Here is a 19,491-nt window from a genome sequence, read left to right as displayed (position 1 = left end):
GCAGAGATTGTTGCCAGTGAATTCACGAAACACAAGCCTACTTATTTCAAAGCGTGAAGTCAAAAATGATGCATTTTCAAAGAATGATGTTTTATTTTACTTTCTAAGACTGAATGTTCTTGCCTTCCTTTCAGATAAACAAAAGAAAATAAACAATAACAGTGACTCGGCTAACATACTTCATTGAACCATGTTGACGCAAGGAAACGAGGCACACGCTACTAGACAAAGGAGCACAATTAATTAAAATTCATTATAGTAGTTTAATACATTTAAATTCAGCAAGTAGTTTTTTCCGTTATTGGGCCTTAATCTAAAGGTTTGTTTCGAGACTGCTACTCGGCTTTTGACAAAGATATTTTTATGCGGTTAGTTTAAAATGTGTCGTAATGCCTCGTACCGATTTGCACTAAACTCTAGTTCCAGTATGTTTAGCCAAGCAAATAAATATCCTTCCATTGTACCGTTCGAAATGTCTATTTTAAGGCAGGCTGTACTTAGTAAAAAAAGCGAAACTTCGTTTCGATTTTTGGATAAATAACGTTAAGAAAAACTGAAGAATCTGTAGGAAAAAAATGCATAAATTTCAGTGGAGGTGAATTCTTACAAACGTTAATTTGAATTCACGTTATAGCGGTAAAGAACGTGTTCATTTGGAGAATGGAAAGGTTGATGACTGTTTTGTAACAAATGGACACACAAACGTTTTATTGTTCTAAAATTTGACATGCCCCTTAAACGCTTCAGTGCTTTTCCAGAAGTTAATACACGAAGATCTAATAAAAGCAAATAAATTCGCGTGAGTCCAAATAAAGATACGCAGAAGCTGAAAGGGGGTGATTAATAATCATATCAAAAATGTTGCAAAAATTGGCCGACTGAGTTGTTTCCATAACTGTTGTCTCGCAAATTGTCAAGAATTTAATTGGAGGTGATTCAAGGTGGTTTACGGTAGAAACCAGCGACGATGTGAAGTTTTCTTACCGTTAGTTTTCTGCTTCGTGCTGGACACGTTCGGAAGTTAAGATTGTCGATGCGGGTAAATTAATGCCAAGCGAAGAGCGAATGAACAGCTCCGCAACTGTTCTTTCTGAATCCCAAGGCCGTGGTAGCTGACCAGGAGAATACTTGCAGTCATCAAATTATCTTCCGCTAAGAAGGTGGAATGCGCTCCACGAATGTGATATAACTTTCAAAATTGTTAAGAGCAGCAATCAGTCGTCGTTTCCGTTCTAGCTGGTATTGCTATAATGGAGTTAGAATAGAAACGAGGACTGATTTGGTGCTCTTTACCATTTTGAAAGACATCTGCATTGTTCAACCACGTAATACTCTAACTATTGCTTCATGTCCCGCACAGGGACGTATTTATTTCCTTTGAAACTGGCTTTTCATTTTTATTTTCTTTTAGTTTGTGTATTTGTATAGGATGTAATTTAGTCAAGTGACTTAATAATTGCATAGTTTTGATTTCATTTTGCCTATTTGCACACGCATTGTTGCGCAGCTAATTAGTTAAGCTTCGTGGCTTAAGTATGATGCCGTAATTCTCTTTCGAGCTAACGTTACTTCCGTTTGTATCCGGATGCGGTCATGTTTGTGGAGACGTATATTGTCCTCACGAGAAATGATTTTTCCCCCTTTCTAACCCGGGCATCGTTTTGCTTATAGTTCACCAAAGAAGACTGCCTAGCTTTCGGTGACTACTGAGTTTTCCTTTGCAGTGTAATAGTGAGAATCCCTCAGTATCACACCAAACAAAAACACTTGGCATAGCCGGTTTAGTTTCCCCTTGGTGTAACTCACTGCAGGAAGAAGTCGAAGGTGTACAGGTATATCATTTTAGGCGAACAGTGGAAGCCTTCTTTAACCCATCAAACGGGCTGAAGGTTCTTACAATGGAATCTTCTCACCGTACATTTATTTGATTGCGAGATTTGTCTTAACATGAACTTGCTTAAAAGTAATAGTAATATCCATCTATTGTAACCAAGACAGATGAACGAGCTTAATCTTTCGAGCATTTCCTTGAACACCGTGTGCAGCAAACTAAAACGTTCATTTTCAGTCAGTTTCCACAGGAGTGGAAAACTTAATGCTACATGGCAAGTTTTCAAGTCCAAGTTACATATGCCACTCTTACGTAGCGTAAAAACTATTTGTTCTCATATTACGTGATCTGTAATCAGTTATGTTTATTTTCTGCCTCTTTGCAACCGATTTCGAAACTCCAAGGCGTCGTCTCCAAGCTTATTAGCTTGATAATAGATATCACATACCTCCGCAAGCAAGTCGGGTTATCGTTAGCCAGCGTATACTGGTCCGCTTATTTCGCAACTTTTTGTGAAGTAGCTGACATACAGATCAATAAAAAAAACTACTGCTAACGGGAGATACAATAATAATACAATATAAAGTTTTTATTCTACTTAATATATTTAGCAGCTAGTAATGCCGCAACTTCTCCAGTACTGTGAAAGCAACAATAAGGTTTTTCTCTTTCCTATAGTTCCTACAGCAAGACTTCATATCTACTTAATAATGTTATGGAAACTGTAAAACATTAAAATCAGTGGTGATGTAGGAAAACACTATTTATGTAAGGGGATTCAGGCTTGTTTACCTAGTCTTGTCATCCTTATTTGACTGATCTGTGATTTTTCCAAATAATTGCAGGTGAACACTGGGTTGATGACCATTGATGCTTTGCGGCAGGAACATTCTCCACCATTGAGCCTCGTATAATGAAACCAACCGTAACACTGAATATTAATCAATGATGTAATTGTCAGTACTGATGTTCATCATTGTATTTCTCATCGTTTCGATATTTCAGAGTCAGTTACTTTATAGAGAGCTGTTGACACACTCTAAGACAAAAAACGACGCACCACTGACTTATCCGAATGGGATGGAACTCCGTAGATTTGAGGTGTATGTGGAGGCAAGCAAATGATTACAATTTCAGGAAAATTGATGAATTATTCAAGAGAAAGAGCTTCACAATTTGAGGACGTCAATAATGTGTTTAACCGCCCCTGGTCGTTATGCAAGCAGTTATTCGGCCTGCCATTGATTGGCCGAGTTATTGGACGTCCTTCTGAGGAATATCGTGCCAAATTCTGTCCAATTGGTGCGTTATAACGTCAAAATTCCGAGATAGTTAGAGGGCCCTGCCCATAATGCTCCAGACATTCTCAATTGGGGAGAGATCTGGCGACCTCGCTGGCCAAGGAAGGGTTTGGCAAACACGAAGACAAGCAGTAGAAACTTTCACCACTTTCGGGCGAGCCTTATCTTGCTGAAATGTAAGCCCAGGATGGTTTTCCATGAAGGCCAATAAAACTGGGCGTAGAAAATCGTCGACGTACCGCTGTGGTGTAAGGGTTTCGCGGATGATAACCAAATGAGTCCCGCTATGAAAAGAAATTACACCCCAGATGATCATTCTCGGTTGCGGGGCCGCATGGCAGTCGACAATCATGTTGGTCCAGAATGAGATTTTCACTCTGCAGCGGAGTGTGCGCTGATATGAAACTTCCTGGTAGATTAAAACTGTGTGCCGTACCGACACTCGAACTCGGTACCTTTGCCTTTCGCGGGCAAGTGCTCTACCGTCTGAGCTACCCAAGCACCACTCACGCCCCGTCCTCACAGATTCACTTCTGCCAGTACCTCGTCTCCTACTTTCCAAACTTTACAGAAACATCCCCCAGGCTCTAGCTAAACCATGTCTCTGCATTATCCTTTCTTTCAGGAGTGCTAGTTCTGCAAGGTTCGCAGGAGAGCTTCTGTAAAGTTTGGAAAGTAGGAGATGAGGTACTGGCAGAAGTGAAGCTGTGAGGACGGGGCGTGAGTCGTGCTTGGGTAGCTCAGATGGTAGAGCATATGCCCGCGAAAGGCAAAGGGTCCGAGTTCGAGTCTCGGTTCGGCACACAGTTTTAATCTGGCAGGAGGTTTCATATCAGGTTGGTATCTCACCACTGTCCGGGGCGTCTCCTACACGTCTTCGGCCTGAAATCTCATTGACTGGAAGAGAATTGACTTGATTGATGAGTTCTGCTTCGAAATGAGCCCCGATGACCAGCAAAGACTTAACTGGAGACATCCTGGACACCAACGGGATATCAACCTATCACCTGCCATACGGGCCGACAACCATGATAGTCTGGTGTGCCATTGCTTTTCACAGCAGGACCCCTTTGGTTGCTATCCGCAGCACCTTTACAATACAGCACACGGCGAGAGTTTCTACTGCTAGTCTTCGTGCTTGTCAAACCCAGCCTTGGCCAATAAGATCGCCAGATCTCTCCCCAATGGAGCACAATAGGAGCATTGTGGGCAGGGCCCTCCAATCAGATGGGGTTTTGACGATTTAACGCGTCAATTGGACAGAATTTGGCACGATGTACGTCAGGTGGACATCCAACAACTCTACCAATAAATGCCAAGCCGAATAAGTGCTTGCAGAAGAGCTAGAGGTGGACCAACACGTTGTCGACTTGCTCAATCTCTGTGAAGCTCCATCTATAGAATAATAATAATTTTTTCTGAAATTGTTATTTGACTGCACATATACATCACATCCACCGATTTCCGTCCCATTCGGACAAATCCTTCGTGGCGCGCCTCTTCTTTTTCTTTGTAGTTCGATGAACCCTCTGCCAGGCACTTAAATGTGATTTGCAGAGTATCCATGTAGATGTAGGAGTGTATTTAACTGTCTCATGTGAAACTTCCTGGGAGATTAAAACTGTGTTCTGGACCGAGACTAACTCGGGACCATTGCTTTTCGCGGGCAAGTGCTCTACCATCTGAGCCACCCAAGCACGACCCACGCCCCGTCCTCACAGCTTTACTTCCGCCAGTACCTCGTCTCATACTTCCCAAACTTCACAGATGATCTCCTGCGAACCTTGCAGAACTAGCACTCCTGGAGGAAAGATCGCAGGAGAGCTTCTGTGAAGTTTGGAAAGTAGGAGACGAGGTACTGGCGGAAGTAAAGCTGTGAGGACGGGTCGTGAGTCGTGCTTGGGTAGCTCATATGGTAGAGCACTTGCCAGCGAAAGGCAAAGGTCCAGCGTTCGAGTCTCGGTCCGGCACACAGTTTTAATCTGCGAGGGAGTTTCATATCAGCGCACACTCCGCTGCAGAGTGAAAATCTCATTATGTCTCATGTGATCATCAGCCACAGACTTATCCAGTGAAACAAATAATAGTGCTGTGACGGAGTACCTGATTTACCTTTGCGTGATTTTACAGTCTTCAGTAGTCAAAGTGTATCTTTAAAATCATTTCTCCACCAAAGTCATTTCCTGTTTGTTATGAAATGTTGTACTAGGTACACTCAAAGCCACTGGAGCTGGATATTCACAGTATTCGAAGCGAGAAGCGTGACGCCTGGTAATTAGACTATGCCGAGGAACGCGTTTGTTCGCGGATGCGGAGCCTTCGTAAGAGTTCTCTGATCCCGAAGCGAAACTGAAGCACTCTTCTGTGTCTTCTCGCTTTCACGAATGCTCCTCGTGATGCACACCGCCACCCACTGCAGATCTGGAGAAGTAGTTTCCTTGATTATCCGCCTTTTTTGAAAATAGTTTCCTTTCTCCACGTACTTGCTTCTTCTCTACATGTGTACTTGGAAAACAACTGAATTGCATGGCAGGGTGTACATCGCATTGTCCCAGTTATCAGGGATTTTTTTCCCTTTCTATTCACGTATGGAGCTCGGAAGGAATGGTTGTTTAAGTACCTTTGTGCGTGCTGCAATTAACCTGTTTTTGTTCTCCCGATTCCCATGGGAGCGATGTGTACGGGGTGGTAGCATATTCCTAGACTCATCATTTAAAGCCAATTCTTGAATCTTTGTAAGTAGACCTCCGGGTAGTTTACGTGTGTCTTGAAGAGTCTGCCACTTCAGTTCTTTCAGCGTCTCTGTGACTCTCCTTCGGGTTAAGCAAACCTGTGACATTCGTGCTACCCATCTCTATATACGTTCAGTATCACCTGTTAGCATTAGTCTAGGACGGATAGCACGAGTGATTCGCAAGCAGTCTCCTTTATAGATTGACTGCAGTTCCCCAGAATTGTACCTTCCAATAAACCGAAGTCTCCCTCTTGCTTTACCCACAACTGAGCCTAAGTGATCGTTCCATAGCAAATCCCAACAAAATGTTAAACCCTTGCATTTGTATCAGTTGACTGATTCCAACTGTGGGACTCATTTGTATTATAGTAATAAGATATTACCTTCCTCCCCCCCCCCCCCCCCCTCATGTTAATCTCTTATGGCCGGCCGGAGTAACGAGCGGTTCTAGGCGCGTCAGTCTGGAACCGCGTGACCGCTACTGTCGCGGGTTCGAATCCTGCCTCGGGCATGGATGTGTGTGATGTCCTTAGGTTAGTTAGGTTTAAGAAGTTCTAAGTTCTAGGGGACTGATGACCCCAGATGTTAAGTCCCACAGTGCTCAGAGCCATTTGAACCATTTTTGAATCTCTTATTTTTGTCTCCAGTACGCCAGAGGAGTAGGTGTAGGAATGGAAATTGAAGGGTTTGCGTACGAGTGTTCAAGAACAGTCAAATCCGGTTTGTGTACGCGTAGAAAAGAGTGTCTTCCAAATTTCACCCTGAGCTGCAGCCCTCCCCAAACAATTTGTGCACCTGGGATAAGAAATATATCGCGGGATGTGACACGAAAAGTTAACGCTTCGATACGAATAAGCCTTCTTTGTTGAGAAACGAAATCCTAAAGTCACGACCGAGCGAGGTGGCGCAGTGGTTAGCACACTGGACTCGCATTCGGGAGGACGACGGTTCAGTCCCGTCTCCGGCCATCCTGATTTAGGTTTTCCGTGATTTCCCTAAATCGTTTCAGGCAAATGCCGGGATGGTTCCTTTGAAAGGGCACGGCCGATTTCCTTCCCCATCCTTCCCTTACCCGAGCTTGCGCTCCGTCTCTAATGACCTCGTTGTCGACGGGACGTTAAACACTAATCTCCTCCTCCTCCCTAAAACCACGCATTCGGGAAGACGACGATTCAATCCCGCGTCCGGCCATTCTAGTTTAGGTTTTCCGTGATTTCTCTAAATCGCTTTAGGCAAATGCCGGGATGGTTCCTTTGAAAGGGCACTGTCGATTTCCTTCCCCATCCTTCCCTAATCCGATGAGACCGATGACCTCCCTGTTTGGTCTCTTCCCCCAAATCAACATAACCCCAACACCCTTGATGATCTCTGAACAGCGCGCGCCCAAAATCATTTGTTAGAACAGTGTGGTGTTTTAGATATTTGTGGCTTTATTGAACGATAAATTTGCGGTTACACAGCCATGTTATTGGGTGTTTCTCATACTATTTTTAGAAAACTGGGCAGAGTGTTGATTAGAATAGCAACTATATGGGCCTGTTAGCTGGGATACCACGAGAGGTAGGCTCAGCCGTCTAATAGAAAAAGGTATTCGTTCTATGTGTGCATTGACAACTTTCATTCCCGAAAGGAAAAGGCGAAATTGAACCGTCTAGGTGCGTTGATGAATGCATATATCTAGTAGTGTTTGTTGATATTGTGAAGGTGGTAGTGATGGAAGGGAGGCGTTGAAACACAGTGCTTGTGCTTATAACACAGCATTCTCTCTTTGAATATCGTGAGCTAGCTAACTCTGCTGTGATGATGGATAGCATATCTGACATTGTCAGAGAGTCCAGGAGGAAACTGCTTGGGATTCATCGAAAAATTGTGTTACAAATGTAAGCAATTCCGACAACGGCAATGAACCAGTATTTGTTGAAAGTTTATAAACTGTCACCCCTTCATTTCCAAAGCTAAGATTTGCACAGCTGAAATCAAATGAGGCCGTGCTGTTGTTGCAGGTCATGCGTAGAATCCTGACGAGATGTGTATAGAGGTTTTTGTTCATGGTTCTTATGATGGTTGGAGCAGAAACTAGTTAATTTGTATGGTATATGAAAATAAAAAGGAACAAGATGGGATATCATGAAGGATGTTTCAAAAAAGTGTCATATATCCTACAGGAGGCAGTATTGGTCAAAAATCGAAGAAAGGTTCCAATTATTATCTACGTCTACATCAGTATTCCGCAAGCCACCTGGCAGTTTGTGGCGGAAGGTACTTCCGGTGCCACTAACTGATCCTTCTTCTCCTTATGTCATTCGCGAATGGCGCGTGAGAAGAACGATTGTCGGTAAGCCTCCATATAAGCTCCACTTTCTTGAATTTTCTCTTCGTGATTATTTTGCGAGACGTACTTAGAAGGAAGTAATATGTTGCCCGGGTCTTCCCGGAAAATATGCACTCGAAATTTCAGCAATATACCCTCCCTGATACACATCTCTCTTGTAGCATCTGCACCTGCATTTTAAAGGGCATCTCCGTACCACTCTCGTGCCGTCTAGACGATCCCGTGACGAAACGCAGCGCTCTTTGTTGGACTTCTCTCTTTCTTCTATCAGTCCTACTGGTAAGGGTCACAGATTGACGAACAGTACTGAAGAATAGGTCTAACAAGTGCCTTGTAAGCCACTTCTTTAGTAGATGAGTTACATTCTCTTAAGATTCTTCCTATGAGTGTCAGTATGGCACACTCCTTCCCTACTCCACAAACGGAAAAAAATCGCAACAAAAAAAGAAATAGAGTAATGAAATTTCGGAAATACATTTGTCTACATAACATATTTGAGTGACTAACATTGCAAGATCACATGTTAATGTACACGGGGGTAAACCATTTCAAATGTGAAATTCTAGTACATCAATAACCGGTGTAACCGCCGGAATGTTGAATGCAAGCCTGCAAACGTGCATGCATTGTGTTATACAGGTGCCGGATGTCGGTTTATGAGATGGAGTTCCATTCCTGTTGCACTTGGGCGATCATTACAGGGACGGTTAATGCTGTATTTGGATGACGCTGGAGTTGTCGTCGATAATGTCCCGTCTGTGCTCGATTGGAGATGGGGTGATCCAGCAGGCCAAGGCAACATGTCGACACTCTGTAGAGCATTGTTGGGTTACAACAGCGGTATGTGGGCGAGCGTTATCCGGTTGGAATGCTGTTCATGAATGACAGCACAGCAGGTCGAATCACCGAATTGACACACAAATTTGCAGTCAGAGTGCATGGGATAAGCAGGAGAGTGCTCCTGCTGTCATACGAAATCTCACCCAAGACCGTATATCTAGGTGTAAGTCCAGCGTAACTAGCACACAGACAAATTGGTTGCAGGCCTTCAACTAGTCTCCTCCTTACCAACACAGGGCCATCAATGACTGCTACGGTCGCAGGTTCGAATCCTGCCTCGGGCATGGATGCGTGTGATGTCCTTAGCTTGGTTGGGTTTAAGTAATTGTAAGTTTTAGGGGACTGATGACCTCAGATGTTAAGTCTGCATCTACGTGATTACTCTGCTATTCACAATGAAGTGCCTGGCAGGGTGTTCGATGAACCACCTTCAAGCTCTCTCTCTCTCTCTCTCTCTCTACCGTTCCATTCTCGAACGGCGCGCGGGAAAAACGAGCACGTAAATTTTTCTGTGCGAATCCTGATTTCTCTTATTTTATCGTGATGATCATTTCTCTCTATTTAGGTGGGTGCCAACAGAATGTTTTCGCAATCGGAGGAGAAAACTGGTGATCGAAATTTCATGAGAAGATCCCGTCGCAACGAAAAATGCCTTTGTTTCAATGATTGCCACTCCAATTAACGTATCATGTCTGTGGCACTATCTCCGCTATTTCGCGATAATGCAAAACGAGCTGCCCTTCTTTGCACTTTTTCGATGTTATCTGTCAGTCTCACCTAGTGCGGATCCCACACCGCACCGCAATATTCCAGAATAGGACGGACAAGCGCGGTATAAGCAGTCTCTTTAGGAGACCTATTGCACCTTCTAAGTGTACTGCCAATGAATCGCAGTCTTTGGTTTGCTCTACCCACAACATTATCTATGTGATCGTTCCAATTTAGGTTATTTGTAATTGTAATCCCTAAGTATTTAGTCATTACTACTGAAGGTCCCATAATGGTCAGAGCCATTTGAACCATTTTTTAACTGGCATCGAATCAGAAGCAACTTTCGTCAGAAAACACAACAAACCTCCATCCTGCCCTCCAGCACCTCTCGCTTGACACCACTGAAGTCGCAAATGGCGGTGGTTTTGAGTCAATGGAGTGCAAGCTACAAGGCGTCTAGCTCGGAGCTGTCGTTGAAGTAACAGATTCGTAGCAGTTCGCTGCGTCACTGTGACGCCAGCTGCAGCTGAAACTGCTGCTACAGATGCAGTACGATTCGCCAGAGCCATACGCCGAAAAGAGTGGTCTTCCCTCTCAGGGATGCCACGTTGGCGGTCCGAAGCCCGGTCTTCTTGCAACCGTACATTCTCGTGACCACCGCTGCCAGCAGTCATGTACAGTGGTTACATTCCTGCCAAGTGTTTCTGCAATATCGCAGAAGGAACATCCAGCTTCTCCTAGCCATATTACACGACCTCGTTCAAATTCGGTGAAGTTTTGATAATGGCGTTTGTGTTGCCTTAAAGGCTCTATTGACTAACATCAACTCACCACGTCCAATCTCACGACCGTTACAGCTTGTATGTAAAGGAGACCTGATTTGCATCGTCATAGTGGCGCGCCGCACGGGATTAGCCGAACGGTCTAGGGCGCTGCAGTCACGGACTGTGCGGCTGGTCCCGGCGGAGGTTCGGGAGGTTCGCGTCTTCCCTCGGGCTTGGGTGTGTGTGTTAGCCCTTAGGATAATTTAGGTTAAGTAGTGTGTAAGCTTAAGGACTGATGACCTTACCAGTTAAGTCCCATAAGATTTCACACACATTTAAACATCTGGCGCTACCAGCGCCACTCTTATGCGACTGGCGCAGAATTTGAATAGATGCCATCATTCAGATGTAGAAACACGCCTATCAACTTTAGTTTATGTCGCATAATTCCTTGGCGTTGCGATTTTTTCCTGTCGGTGTATTTGTATTGTGTGGTCATCCCATTTATGGTCGTTGTGGATAGTTACTCGTAGATATTTTACGGTAGATACTGTTCCCAACGATTTGTGATCAATAGTGTAGTTGCACAGTAGTGGATTTCTTTTTCTGTGTATGCGCAATACGTTACATTTATTTACGTTCAGGGCAAACCTCAAGTCCCTGTGCTTTCATCAGTCCTCTGTAGGTCCTTCTGAAAATCGTTCATGTCTTGTGGCGTTAGTTTTAGTTTAGTTTGTTCCGTAGATCATTTCCCGATTATTTATCGAAATGATGTGGAACAGGTCAGATTACAAGATATACACACACACATGAATAGTGCTAATATTAATATTACTGAAATTTTGAGTTCTACACATGCAACCACATTTAGAGGTACAATTTTTTTACCGTTTCTGAAACAGAAATTCGACCATGGAGTAGAAGGAGTTGTCAAAAGAAATGATTTTAAGCTAGCTTTAAAACTTGATCTGCTACCTGCCAGACACTTTACATTGTTGGGCAAATGATCAAAGATTTTTGTTGCTGAATAATGTACTACTTTTTGAGCAACTGACAGCTTATAGGAAAGGTCATTTTTCCCTCTAGTGTTATACGTATGAACATCACCGTTCTTCGCGTATTGAGATGGATTATTTGTAACGAATTTCATTAGCGAATATATCTACTCTGATGGTGCAGTTAAAATACCTAACTCCTTGATAAGTTGCCTACATCATTTCCTTGGGTGAATACCACTAATTATTCTCACTGCTCTCTTTCGTGCAATCAATACTTTATGTCTAAGTGGTGAGTTACACCAGAAAACTATTCCATAAGGCATTATTGAGTGGAAATATGCAAGGTACGTTAGGAGGCTGATCTGTTTATTACCGAGACTAGCGATTATACGAAGAGCGAAAGAAGCTGAACTTAGTTGTTCGAGAAGCTGAGTAGTATACTTCTTCCAGTCCAAGTTGTCATCAACGTGAACACCCAAAAATTTGGAGAAATCTGCTCTGTTAACTGAGCCCTGTTCATATGCTATATCAGTTGTCGGTGTGACTCTATTCGGTGTACAGAACTGGATGTAGTGAGTTTTTTTTCAAAATTAAGGATTAAGGGCGAGTCTATTTTCTGAGAACCACTTAATTCTTTGAAAGACATCCTTAACAATATCTTAGGCTGCTTTTTCTGGAATGGGATTTATTATAACACTCGTGTCATCAGCAAAAAGTACTAGTTCCGTTTGCTGAACGTTAAGTGAGAGGTCATTCCCATGAATAAGGAACAGCAGAGCACCTACAATTGAACCCTGTGGGACTCCCTTTGTGATAACTCCCCATTCACTAGAATTTACCACCCTCTCAGCATTATTTGTGCTATTCAGCACAACTTTTTACTTTCTGTTCATTAAGTATGATTCAAACCAGCTGCGTGTATAGTCTTCAATTCCATAAAACCCGAGTTTTTCTAAGAGTGTGACATGATCCACAGAGTCAAATGCCTTGGAGAGATCACAAAAAGTACCAACTGGCGATAATTACTAGTTTCGTATAGACATGCGTATTTACGCTCAATATTCTCACAAAATATCTGTTGTTTTTATGTAATTATAACTTAAAAATCATTAAATATGGAGGTCTGGTCGCTTGATCGAAAGCGCTCTGTTATTGGCTGATGCTCTCTTGATGTCGCAGACTAGGAGCTCAGACGAAGCTCTACTATATCACGTGTGTTATAGGAGCGTTAGCCGAAGTTACGAGGCTTTTACACACTTTTTCTGCTAACAGTTTGACTTTTTAGTGATGAAAAACGCAGTTACAACTTTTAAGGAACAATAGAAAGCAATTTTGTGAACGCTGATAGTAGCAGCCTTGCGAAGGTCGATGCGTGTGTAGTCCACTCATTTAGAGCGGAGATATGTGCAATGACGTACAATCTTTTCCCTGTTCCTGGCAATATGATTTAACTCTTTCAAAACGAAGGAATTGTTGAACTTCTGCAAATAGGTCCATATATTATAATTAGATTGTTGCCTATCAGTCATGAGCTACGACCCAAAGCACAATAAAATTATTCTTGGCAAAACTTAGTGCTGATTTCCCATATAGAGACACTCAGCGGAGCTACTGCGTCCAGCAGGCGTTCGGTGGCGCAACCAATAGCGCATCGACTTCAAGTAAAGAGGTCACATGTTCGAATCGTGAAAGGGGCATGTAGTTTTAAAAGTTTTACACGAAATATGAAACTAGCGTTAGCAAGAACTGATTTTAGCAATTGTTCTGATTGTGGGATGTGTTATATGTAGCTTCACGTTAGTCTTAGTCTGAGAAATGGTCAACAGAGGATAATACATTTACTTTGCGGATAAGCAATTCACTTTTTTTGGAAAGCATTGCAAGTAGTGAAATACCAGTAACGCCCACTGTACAATGAGGTTATACAGAGAGAGATACAGCGTGTACAACATGCAGGTGATATAAATATAAGGGATGTGAAGTTTGTGAGTGAAAACTAACGTTAGTGTTTGAAGCAGATTTCCTTCCTATTTATGTAAGGTGAAGGAACTGCAAAAGTTTATACGATAATGATCATAGGTGGACAGTACGAAGATAAAAACTTTGTTTCTAATATAGTAAAAAGTATGGTCACATAACTAGAAAATATCCTCTTGAACATGGCGTGTATGAACAGTTATTGCAAATTGTAAATAGCAAGGAAAACACAATAATATTCTGTTTCTGATCGGTGTGATGAAGTTTGCCGGCCGGAGTGGAGGTTGGGTTGGGTTGTTGTGGGGAAGGAGACCAGACAGCGAGGTCATCGGTCTCATCGGATTAGGGAAGGACTGGGAAGGAAGTCGGCCCTTTCAAAGGAACCATCCCGGCATTTGCCTGGAGCGATTTAGGGAAATCACGGAAAACCTAAATCAGGATGGCTGGACGCGGTATTGAACCTACCGCTACGGTCGCAGGTTCGAATCCTGCCTCGGGCGTGGATGTGTGTGATGTCCTTAGGTTAGTTAGGTTTAAGTAGTTCTAGGGGACTGATGACCATAGAAGTCTCATAGTGCTCAGAGCCATTTGAACCATTTTGATGAAGTTTTGCAATTGTGATTTGGTTTTCATATGAGAGGTCTGTCGAGTCGCTTTACAAATAAGTTAAAATGTTCTTTCGGGTTATATTCGAACTAGCGAACTGTGGACATCATATTAAATTCGATGGTCTACCGCCTTAACAATTGAGCTATCGAATAATTGAAGCGCAGGAGTTCAATTTCGTTGGATGATGCTATCCTTCGTTTTAACAGCGGGAGAGCATATCTCGGAGATAAGTTAATTTTGCCTTCACAGTGTAACACATTTTTAATTAATTTAGTGAACTCCTGCGTCGACGTAGTGGCAATTTGCCGGTACAGTGTAACCACATTTTACGCGTCTTCGTATTCTCTAGAACATTCAAAAACAACTTTTCCGGAGTTTTTATAGGTGCATTTTTACAACACGGTATTATACAGCATTTGTAGCCCATTTTCCGAAATGTGAAGTCGAAATTAAGACATCGCTTTGAATTAACATTACGACAGTTGGGGCAGCGAGCTAGCCAGTGACGTAACGCGCATCGCGTGACTCGATTGCAGCGTTTTAGCGGGCTTTCAAGTTATTTGAATTTCATTTCCGTTTTTGTAAGAGAATACAGAAATTCAAGTGGAAAAAAAGGCATGTCAGGAGCATAAAATGACATAAATAATCCTTTTAGACATTTTCCAGAAAACATTCCTTTGGCGAGGTAAAATAAGAGCCTAGCTCTCACACAGCTATGTATCTAACTGTGGAGGGGCCAGACAGTAAGTATGTGACGCAGTGGAAAGCAGCATCAGGCATGTTCTCGACAGTGACATGTCGTAAGGAGTCGGCAGTGGACGGGTCCCCCGCTATGCGGCAGAGTGCGGTGCGGCGGCTCGGCGCCTGCCTGGCCCGGCGCCAGACCTCTCTCCCCTCGCCCCCTCTTCCCCCCCCCCCCCCCCCGACCCACCGGACTAAAACAACCTAAACAACGTAGCCAGCGCAACAGCCGCCGCTCGCTGGGTGAATCACCGCCTCGCAGTAGCAGTAGCCCTCTCTTTCACCACGCGACTCGTTGCGTGCGCAGCGGAACAGTAGTCGCGGCCAGCAGTTTCGCCGTCTGTCGTGGTCTCTTTTACTTAGACTTTCGTTTCACTAGTTGCTAAGTCTCGCTATCAGCTGCCACGAAAACATTAAATTGAATTTAAAAGTATTGATACAACGTTGTTCATGGTGAATAACTGTATTTATTGCAACTAAACATGACAACCAGATACGTTTTATTTGGTAAACTAACAGTATGAGAGCCCGCCCGGTTAGCGTTGCGGTCTAACACGGTTTTCCGGATTGGGAAGGAGCGCCTGGTCCCCGGCACGAATCCGCCCGGCGGACTTGCGTCGAGGTCTGTGAGCCGGCCAGTCTGTGGATGGTTTTTAGGCGGTTTTCCATCTGCCTCGGCGAATGCGGGCTGGTTCCCTTTGTTCCGCCTCTGCTACACTACTATGTCGGCGATTGCTGTGCAAACACCTTCTCCACGTACGGGTACACCACCATTGCTCTACCACGCAAACATAGGGGTTACAGCCGGCCGGAGTGGCCGTGCGGTTCTATGCGCTACAGTCTGGAGCCGAGCGACCGCTACGGTCGCAGGTTCGAATCCTGCCTCGGGCATGGATGTGTGTGATGTCCTTAGGTTAGTTAGGTTTAATTAGTTCTAAGTTCTAGGCGACCGATGACCTCAGAAGTCGCATAGTGCTCAGAACCATTTAAACCCATAGGGGTTACACGCATCTGGTGCGAGACGTTCCCTAGGGGGGTTCACCGGGGGGCCGAACCGCACAATTACCCTGAAATAGTGGTTCGATGTGAGGCGGCGGAGGGGCATAGTGAACTGCGGTAGTCGTCGTGTGGTTGTGGACCACTGCGGCTGCGGTGGGGACGGAGCCTCTCCGTCGTTTCTAGGCCCCCCGTTAACATACAGTACTATACAATACAACAGTATGGGGTTTTCTTTCTAAACTGTACAAATACACTGAAGACCCTAAGAAACTGGGCACCCGCTTAATATCGTGAAGGGCTCCGCGAGCACGCAGAACTGCTGCAACACGACGTGGCATGGACTCGACTACTGTCTGAAACTGTGCTAGAGAAAAATGACATCATGAATCCTATAAGGCTCTCCATAAATTCGTCAGAGTACGAGGGGGTGGTGATCTCTTCTGAACAGCACGTTGCAAGGTATCCCATATTTGCTCAGTAATGTTCATGTCTGGGGAGTTTGGTGGCCAGTGGAAGTGTTTAAACTCAGGAGAGTGTTCCTGGAGCCTTCTGTAGCAATCCTGGACGTGTGAGGCGTCTCATTGTCCTCCTGGAATTGCCCAAGTCCGTCCGTATCCACAGTGGACATGAATGGATACGGGTGATCAGACAGGATGCTTACGTTCATGGGAACCATATGGAGCCCCCCATTCAGTACGTACATGTCACCTGTCAGAGTCGTGTCTAGACGTATCAGGGCTCCCATATCACTCCAACTGCACACGCCCCACACCATTACCGAGCCTACACCAGTTTGAACAATCCCTTGCTATCATGCAGGTTCATGGATTAATGAGGTTGTCGCCATATCCGTGCACGTCCATCCGCTCGATACAATTTGAAACGAGACTCGTCCGACCAGGCAACATGTTTCCAGTCGTCAACCGTCCAATGTCGGTGTTGAAGGGCCCAGTCAAGGCGTAAAGCTTTCTGTCGTGCAGTCATCAAGGGTACACGAGTGGGCCTTCTGCTCCGAAAGCCCATATCAATGATGTTTCGTTGAATGGTCTGCACTCCCAGCGTTGAAATCCCCAGCTGTTTGCGGAAGGATTGCGCTTCTGTAATGTTGAACGATTCTCTTCAGTCGTCGTTGGTCCCGTTCTTGCAGGATCTTTTTCCGGCCGCAGCGATGTCGGAGATTTGACGTTTTACCGGATTCCTGATATTTACGATACACCCGTGAAATGGCCGTACGGAAAAATCCCCACTTCATCGCTACGTCGCAGATGCTGTGTCCCATCGGTCGTGCGCCGACTGTGACACCGTGTTCACAGTCATTTAAATCTTGATAGCCTGCCATTGTAACAGCAGTAACGGATCTAACAACTGCGCCAGATACTTGCTGTCTTAAGTAGGCGTTGACGACCGCAGCGCCATATTCAGCCAGTTTACATATTTCTGTATTTTAATACGCATGCTTATACCAATTTCTTTGGCGCTTCAGTATATTTATGTACACTTTAATTTTCTTTGTACTTATGAATAATTTTTTCCCCACTGTGTGAAACCAGGTGGAGCAGAATTTGTATTTACATTTTCCAGAAGGCTAATTTAATTCATCCTTTTATACTGTCGCAGAAGGAGCCGAGTAGCGCAGTCGCCGTAGTCTAGTGGCCGGCACGGTAGCCCAGTGTGTTCGGTCAGAGGGTTTAGTTACCCTCTGTCATAAAAAACTGAGTAAACGGATCAACGAACAACCTGAACGAGTGTCATCGGATGTCCGCCACAAACAATATATAGAAAAAATGAGATAAAAAAGTGGTTACGGTACTAGATTGTTGCACGGAGGGTCGTGAGTTCAAAACTCACCTGAACTGGAAAATTTTAATTTCTATATTCGATTCGAGTACATTCTAGAAGTATCCACAAACGGCAAGAAGCATTGTACTGGAATGTTCTGTAGCTGTATATATACCATGTGTGTCCTGGCCGGAGGCAGTTCGCTCCGCGCTCTTGTATGTGTAAGTCATGAATAAACCTTCGTTAAGTGACGTTAGTGTTCGTCATTCATCTACTTACCGAGCGAGGTAGCGCAGTGGTTAGACACTGGACTCGCATTCGGGAGGACGACGGTTTAATCCCGCGTCCGGCCATCCTGATTTAGGTTTTCCGTGATTTCCCTAAATCGCTCCAGGCAAATGCTGGGATGGTTTCTTTGAAAGGGCGCGGCCGACTTCCTTCCACGTCCTTCCCTAATCTGATGAGACCGATGACCTCGCTGTCTGGTCTCCTTCCCCAAAACAACCCAACCCAACCCATTCATCTACTTACACGTTCCTCTACGTGACATTATTCTGGTGGAGACGCTGAGTATTGGGACTTGTGATACCGCACGTTATCGACGACACAGTGGCTCCCATCAGACCATGACAGAGCCGCCGTTTACGTGGCGAGAAACCAGAGTTCTAGCCGCATTCAACAGATCGCAATCTATCAGAGATAGAAGAAGAGGAAGAAGAAGAAGAAGAGGACGTCACGATGACAGCAACTGTGTGCCACCACATGAGACATCCTTCCAGGTTCTCTGGTGACGATAGCCAAGATCCAAACAAGTGGCTGAAGGTATATGAGCGTATAGCCAAATTTAACAAATGGGATGACTCCGTGTGTTTGGTTAACGTATTTTTATAATTGGAAGGCACTGCCAAGCTATGGTACGAGAACAACGAGGAGAAGTTCACAAGTTGGGAAGTATCCCAGGCGGAACTGCGTAAGTATTTCGGCGACACACAACGACAGAAGTGCAAGGCTGAAGATAAATTAAAGTGCAGGGTACAGCATCCATGATAAACTACAGCATCCTAAATTTAAGACGTCTTGGAGCTGTGTAAAATAGTGGATCCTAGAATAAAGGACGAAGATAAGGTTGCACATCTCATGAAGGATGTTGCGGAGGAGGTGTATCAAGCCCTACTCCTGAAGGAGGTTTCGACAACAGACGACTTCATAAAATGGTGTCAGTGTATCGAGACAATGCATCAAAAAAGGATCACAGAAAGTCTGACCGACTTCCAAACGTCATATCGGTGTCTGTGATGGAGGAAGGAACTGATTTCACAAGTGTTCTTCGTGAGATAGTGAGAGAGGAAGTTCAGAAGACGCTTGTATTGCTCGGCGAGCAGAAAACAGACGCTTCAAGAGGTCATAAGGGAGGAAGTGGAACGACATTGAACCCAATCTCTTGTACTTCATTTCCGTTAAAACGGTAAGAAAGTCTAGACCCATGCGAAGTTACGTTCCTACAATGCCACATGAGGAACCTGTCTGGGCACCAAGGAAGACTGATCTCCGGAGGACCCAGGATAACCAACCAGTATGTTGGTTGGTTGGGAAGGGAGTAAGACAGGGTTGTAGCCTCTCCCCGATGTTATTCAATCTGTATATTGAGCAAGCAGTAAAGGAAACAAAAGAAAAATTCGGAGTAGGTATTAAAATCCATGGAGAAGAAATAAAAACTTTGAGGTTCACCGATGACATTGTAATTCTGTCAGACACAGCAAAGGACTTGGAAGAGCAGTTGAATGGAATGGACAGTGTCTTGAAAGGAGGATATAAGATGAACATCAACAAAAGCAAAACGAGGATAATGGAATGTAGTCGAATTAAATCAGGTGA

General features: G+C 44.3%; 1 protein-coding gene across 1 annotated transcript in view; it reads left to right on the top strand.

The window, feature by feature from the left end:
• The window catches only part of LOC124788135 (F-box only protein 32), a 542,142-nt gene that overhangs the window by 1,062 nt on the left and 521,589 nt on the right, over positions 1-19,491 (top strand). The gene's annotated exons all lie outside the window — the stretch shown is intronic.

This window comes from Schistocerca piceifrons, chromosome 3 (assembly GCF_021461385.2).
Source record: "Schistocerca piceifrons isolate TAMUIC-IGC-003096 chromosome 3, iqSchPice1.1, whole genome shotgun sequence".
Classification (NCBI taxonomy): Eukaryota; Metazoa; Arthropoda; class Insecta; order Orthoptera; family Acrididae; genus Schistocerca; species Schistocerca piceifrons.
Note: the sequence above shows the minus strand (reverse complement) of the source record. Positions and strands in the feature narration are given on the sequence as shown.